This window comes from Mesoplodon mirus, assembly GCF_964341445.2.
Source record: "Mesoplodon mirus genome assembly, chromosome: 2".
In the NCBI taxonomy this organism is placed as follows: Eukaryota; Metazoa; Chordata; class Mammalia; order Artiodactyla; family Ziphiidae; genus Mesoplodon; species Mesoplodon mirus.
In genome coordinates, this window is record NC_138977.1 from 221,715,396 (window position 1) to 221,722,025 (window position 6,630).

Consider the following 6,630-nt stretch of genomic DNA (forward strand, 5'->3'; position numbering starts at 1 on the left):
GTGGCCAGAGGGTGTCATCCTCCCCCTTTGTAACAGAGTCCCCTGTAGCCCGTAGAGGAGGGTGGAGGTATCGAGAGATTGGAATTGTTTTCATTCTCTGCTGTTTCTCTCGCACCCTGGGCTAAGCCTTTTCTCCTATCTGGGCCTCTTTATCTATAAATGGGTTGATGGAGAGGCAAGCACTGCCCAGCTGCTTCCCAGTGAGGTTATAAGAAAGAGGCCCGCGCTGTGAATGGCTCTCAGCAGGGTGCCTTCACAGATGGGTCTTTTCTCCTTGCCCCAAGGGCGATGCTGTGACTGCTGGAGCCGTCTCCTGACCCACAAGCTCACCATCAGCAGGATGGGGCCAGGCCCCAGCTCTCTGCACATCCCCCCTTCCTGGGAGTCTAACCCGCCTCCCTAGCTTGCTCAGGCCATTGCATCTTCTCTAGTGGAACTAGTGACTCCCCCCTTCCTCAGCAGGAGGTCAGTGACCACCAAGGACACCACCCCCGCCCAAGGTGGGCAAGCACCTGGCCTGAGCTTGGCCACTGGCCGCTCAGAGGGGGCACTGTCTCCAGGCTGTGCAGTCCCAGAACGTTTCTTCTTGTTGCCAAGATAGGCCGAGATGGGACTTCCATGGAGCCAAATGCTGCTTCTCTTCGGGCACCAGGTTACCCTGGTTACCTGACAGGGGCATCTGCCTGCCACTAAGAGAGAGCCTGCAAGGTAACTGGTGCCTTACTCACAGCACAAAGGCCGAGGGGAGGGTGGGCCTCTGGGCCGAAGGAGAACAGTCATTTACTGCCATGTCCCTCTTGTCACTCATTTAGTGATGTGCTCACTCCATTCGTTATTCATTCATTCAGACATTCGTTTGCTCCTTGATTTTTTTCAGCTATCCATTTGGTCATCCACTCATGGATTTATTTGTTGATTCAGTTAGATATTTGTCTCCCAGTCCACTCATCTCTCCATCTACCCGCCCATCTATCCACCAATACATCCATCCCTTTATTTGGTTGGTCAGTAATTAAATCAGCCAGGCAATCAGCGCACATATACGTACTCCCATGTCCAAAGCACTGTGGTTTGGCAGTGAGGAGGGCGGGGCGCTAACATCCATTGCCAGGCTACTATGTGCCCGGCAAGGTGCCAACCTCTTAACATATTTGATCCTCACATTAATCCTGGAGGCAAGTACTAAGCTTCCCACCTACAGAGGAGAAAAGTTAGCCCAGAGACACTGGATGGCCTGCCTAGAGACAGTCAACCAGTGGGAGACCGAGCCAAGGTCCCACCCCAGGTCTCCCTGACTCTACAGCCCATGCCTTTTCCCTTTTTTGTTTAACATCACTGTTTACACAACAACACAATCACAATAGTAAGCATTTTAATTGCCCCCAAAACTGTGTAATCCCTCCTCTTGCTCCTCTTTACTTTTCCATCCTCTGATTTCTCTGTAACTATAAATTCGTTTGCATTTTCTACAGTAGAACAGGAATCATGGAGTATGTTTTTTGGAGGGAGAGTAGTGTTTTGTTTGTTTGTTTGTTTGTTTGTTTGTTTTTGGCCACTCTGCGCGGCTTATGGGATCTTAGTTCCTCAACCAAGAATTGAACCTGGGCCCTCTTCAGTGAAAGTGTGGAGTCCTAACCACTGGACCACCAGGGAGTTTTCATGGGAGAGTAATGTTCTTTTCCTCTTTATGTTTTTCTTGCGTATGGGTCTGGTTTCTCTCACTTGCTAATATCTAGAAATAAAATTGGTTTTGTGTATTGCTCTTGTATTCTGCCACCTTAAACTCATTCTACTAGCTTTTTTTGTAGATTTCTTTGGATTTTGTGGACAGACAATCATGTTATCTAGGAATAAAGATCATTTTATTTATTTCCTTTTTTTTTTTTAAATCACTGTTTCCAGAGTGCTTTTACATTCTTTTGATACTTACCACAGTCCTGGGAGGTGCCTATCGAGCAAATGAGCAAAGTGTGGCTCAGAGAAGCTGAGTGAGAGGCTGAAGATCCCAAACTGCTAAGGACAGAATCTGAACTTGAACTCGGATTTTCTGACTGCAAAGTTTTGTTCTTTCCACAGCATTGTGTGCTCCAAGAATTAGCCACATAGAGTAGCAAGTTCTGAGTGGCTCTGGCTGCTGGGTGTGTGGGAAAGAACCCCGGGTTCTGGGAAGGGAGCAATGAACATGTGCTGAGGGGCAGGAAAGGATTTCTGGAGGCAGAAGAACCAAGCCAGGCCTAGAAGTACAGGGAAAACATTACCATGTGGAGAGCCCTCCAATGGGGCAGAGGTGCAGAGAGTCTGTGTAGGGGGTTGGCTAGAGCAGAAAACCTGTACTGGGCAAAGGAAGAAGATGCTAGAATATAGGTGGGGTTTTCCCTTCCTGAAAGACTCATGGAAGAGTGCGGAGGACTTTTCTAACCCACAAATCTGATCATGTCCCTTTCTTTTTTTTTTTTTTTTTTTCTTTTTGCTGTATGCGGGCCTCTCACTGTTGTGGCCTCTCCCGTTGCGGAGCACAGGCTCCGGATGCGCAGGCCCAGCGGCCATGGCTCACGGGCCCAGCCGCTCCGCGGCATATGGGATCCTCCCAGACCGGGGCACGAACCCGTATCCCCTGCATCGGCAGGCGGACTCTCAACCACTGCGCCACCAGGGAGGCCCCATGTCCCTTTCTTAATTAAAAACTTTCAGTGCCCCTTCTCTGAGCCCCCCAGGATAAAGCCTACACCGTGTGCTTGGCTTATAGGCCCTCTGTTCCCCGTAACCCTGCCTGTGCACCCACAGGGTATCCTACCTCTGACATGCCTGTGTAGGTGCTTGGATGTACTGGCTTCTCCCAGCAATGACTCAGGGAACAACTTTGGTTTCAAGGAACTGCATGGGCAGGCCTGCCACTCCCTGGCTGGCCTCCTGCATCCAAAACAAACAGTCGGGCGGGCAGCATGTGGGCAGGAGAATGAAATGGGGGAGGGCATTTGAGGATAACCAGGAAAGCTTCCAGAGCAAAGCTTGTTTGTTGTTAGGAAATAAAGATGATGAATCCAGGGATGGGGCTGAGGAGGGGAGGGGCGTGAGCCTTCTTCAATGGCCAGGTGGACACCATTATGGTAGCTGTTATTGAGCACCTGCCATGCACTAAGCCCCATCCTCACAACTGCTACACAGCAGAGGGATCTTTTGGCAAACAGGAAACTAAAGCTCAGAACATGCAATTGAGTGGCTCAGTTACACAGCCAGCAAGTGGTAGATTTGAACTCAGGTCTGTCTGGTACCAACAGCATCCCTTTGCGACAGCATCGTGGGTCAAAAACTTAGATCACAGACACGCGAAGGACATAAAATTATAAACCATTAGTGAGCTAATCATTTTAAGACATGCAATCATTTAAGTCTTCATGAAAGCAGATTTTCTAAACAATGCTAATCATCTTTCTCTGACAAAAAGCATGAATTGTTGAAGAGCTGTTAATTCAGAGACTGAGCTTTCTAAGCAGTGCTGGGTTGCCCTACTGGATTGAGAACTATATTGGTGGCCCTATGTAAGTGACTTAAATGAAGGACCAGAGAGAAATCAGAAAAAGGAATCCTGCAGCAGCAAATCCAATGAATCCCACTAACCCAGCTCCTCTAACCCAGCTTCCTGGGTAACTCCAAATGTTCCACTGGAAGGGGAGTGGCAATCATGAGGGATCAAGGGCCATGTGGCAGTTCTTAAGACAGAGTTCCGGGCCATGTCAGGACTTAGGAGCTCCCAGTCCCTTGGAGCTGGCTGGGCCCACTGATACCCTGCCTAAGGGCTCCATTCTCCCAGCCTCCTGAGCCCATCTCCACAGGTGCCGGTGGGGCTCAGCATCCAGAGCTAAGCCTGGGGCTTGGGATTAGGACACTGGGGCTGCTACTCGGTGTGAGCCCTGGGCAGCTGCATGCTGTGCTCACACCCAGTCTGTCCCTCTGGACTTCCTGTCAGGTGTCTTTTGTGGTCTCTGGGCCATTTCTAGGCCTGGAACCTGCTTAGTCTCTGCCGGCCTCCCTTCCCAAAGCCAGATCTGCCCCCAGGTGTCCCCACCGTCCCTAGTAGGGGGCCTGGCTCCCAGAAACCAGCCACTTTTTCTTTCTGCCTTTTTTCTTTCTTTCTTCCTTAAATTAATTTAATTTTTAATTAATTTACAATGTTATGTCAGCCATTATTTCTTGAACCCCTCCTATCTCCAGGGCACTGTGCTGACTATAGAGATAATTAAGACATGGTCCCTGCACTTGAGGAAATCATGGTCCCTTGACAGAGATGCCCCTATAATTTCAACCTGGGGAGCAGTGGGGTCACAGAGGAGAGAGGGTCATTTCTCTATGAAAGGTCAGAAAGATTCTAAGAGACAATGAGTTTCGACTGGGGTCTTAGTGGTAGGCAGGTTTTATCTGTAAGAGATCAGGGGGCCAAATGGAGCTGGAGGGAAAAGCCACTCTGGGCACAGGGAGCAACATGGAAAAAGAAACAGGAGGGGAAACAACCAAAATGGCCACCGATAGAATAGATAAATTGTGCCTTATTCGCAAAATGAAATGTTACACAGCAATAAAAGAACAAATTGTTACAACACCCAATGACATAGATAAATCTCACAAACACAATGTTGAGCAGAAGAAGTTAGACCCCAAAGAGTATACAATATGGTGTGTAAATACAATTAGAGGAAATTCAAGAACAGGCAAAACTAATCTATGGTGATTGATAGAAATCAAGCAGTGGTTACCTCTGGCTGGCATAGGAAGACTTTTGGGGTGTGAGAAATGTATCTTGATGTGGATCGTGCTTACATAGTTTATTGGCCTTTATATCTCAGAGCTGTAGACTTTACTATGTGTCTTCGTCAGCTCCGGCTGCTGTAACAAAATACCACACAGACCGGGTGGCTTAAACAGAAATTTATTTCTCTCAGTTCTGGAGGCTGCAAGTCCAAGATCAAGGTGCTGGCTGATTCCATTCCTAGTGATGGCTCTCTACCTGACTTGCAGATGGCCACCTTTGTGCTGAGCCTTCACATTTTGGGGAGGTGGGATCTCTGGTGTCTCTTCTTTTTTAATTTTTTTTTTGTGTGTGTGCGCTACGTGGGTCTCATTGTTGTGGCCTCTCCCGTTGCGGAGCACAGGCTCCAGATGCGCAGGCCCAGCGGCCATGGCTCATGGGCTCAGCTGCTCTGCGGCATGTGGGATCTTCCCAGACCGGGGCATGAACCCGAGTCCCCTGTATCGGCAAGCAGACTCTCAACCACTGCGCCACCAGGGAAGCCCTGGTGTCTCTTCTTATATGGACACTAACGCTATTGGGTCAGGGCCCCACTTCTATGACCTCATTTAATCTTAATTACCTCTACAAAAACCCTATCTCCAAATATAGTCACATTGGGAATGGGGGCTTCAACATATAATTTTGGGGGGATACATTCAGCCCATAACACTATGTTTAAGTTATACTTCAAAACAAAACGAAAGAAAAAAGAAATAAATAGCACTAAGGTCAATTCCTCATTGCCAGAGATTCTGATTCAATTGGTCTGGGATGGGGTCTTGTCCTAAGAACGTTATTAAAGCACTCCCAATGATCCTAACATGCAACAAGGCTTGAAACCCACTGGAATAGTCCCTCTTAAAGACCTTCTCTGTCCGAGGTTCTAGGACTTGAACCTGGCAGGAGAAGCCAGCTGCTGGGCTTATCCTGGAATGCACAGACTGCAGTGCTGGACAAGAAAATCAGTGCAAGGCTCTCTTTTATCTGAAGGAAGTCTTGCATGAATTGCTGGTTCTGAGACAGCTGCTGAAGCCTCCAGCCTCGGGGCAGTCTGGCCCTGTCACCGAGCGACCCGTGCAGACTTCTCAGGGCCAGCCCCCTCGTGCACACCTGCACGGGCTGCTCTTGGCAGGGGCTCAAGCTTGGCATCCCTTTTCAGCTTCTCGAAAGCCCTGAAACCCCCGCTGGGGAGGCAGGAAAGCTGTTGATTCGAATAAGCCGCAGTGGGACTAGGACCAGGCAAATAATTGTGAATGGAATTCATGCTTGAGACTTCTGGTTCTCACAGCTGCGGACTGGGGGCGGGGATCACCATGGGAATTCTGAGTATTGTTCAGCGCTGGCTGCAGCTTCCATTGTTGGACTCTGATTACAGCTTTTGTTTCACCATAAAGTACAGTTATTAAATGCCAGCGGAGAACAAAGATGTATTTACTTGCCAGGGGGTCTGGCAGGCAAGCTATTTTTAGAGCTGCCCTGCTGTTAGGTCTGCTGATGGGGGAGGGGCCAGGGGGGTGGTTCCAGGTGAAAGTGGGATGCTTCTGAAGGAGCGAAGATGATTGAAAATGATGAGGAAGTCATCACAATCCTGCTCTAATCTATTTATATTTATGTAATTTTGTGACCAGGAAAAGGGGGTGGGGGGGTACTTGGGAAAGCAAATTGAAGTCCCCCTGTATTAGTCAGGGATCTCCAGAGAAAAAGACAGATAGGAGATGGGTAGATAGATAGGTAGAATTATGGCAGGATGTTTATTATAGGAAATGTCTTGCATAGTTATAGAGAAGGTCCCATTACCTGCTGTCTACAAGCTGGAGAGCCAGGAAACCAGTGGTGTAATTCAC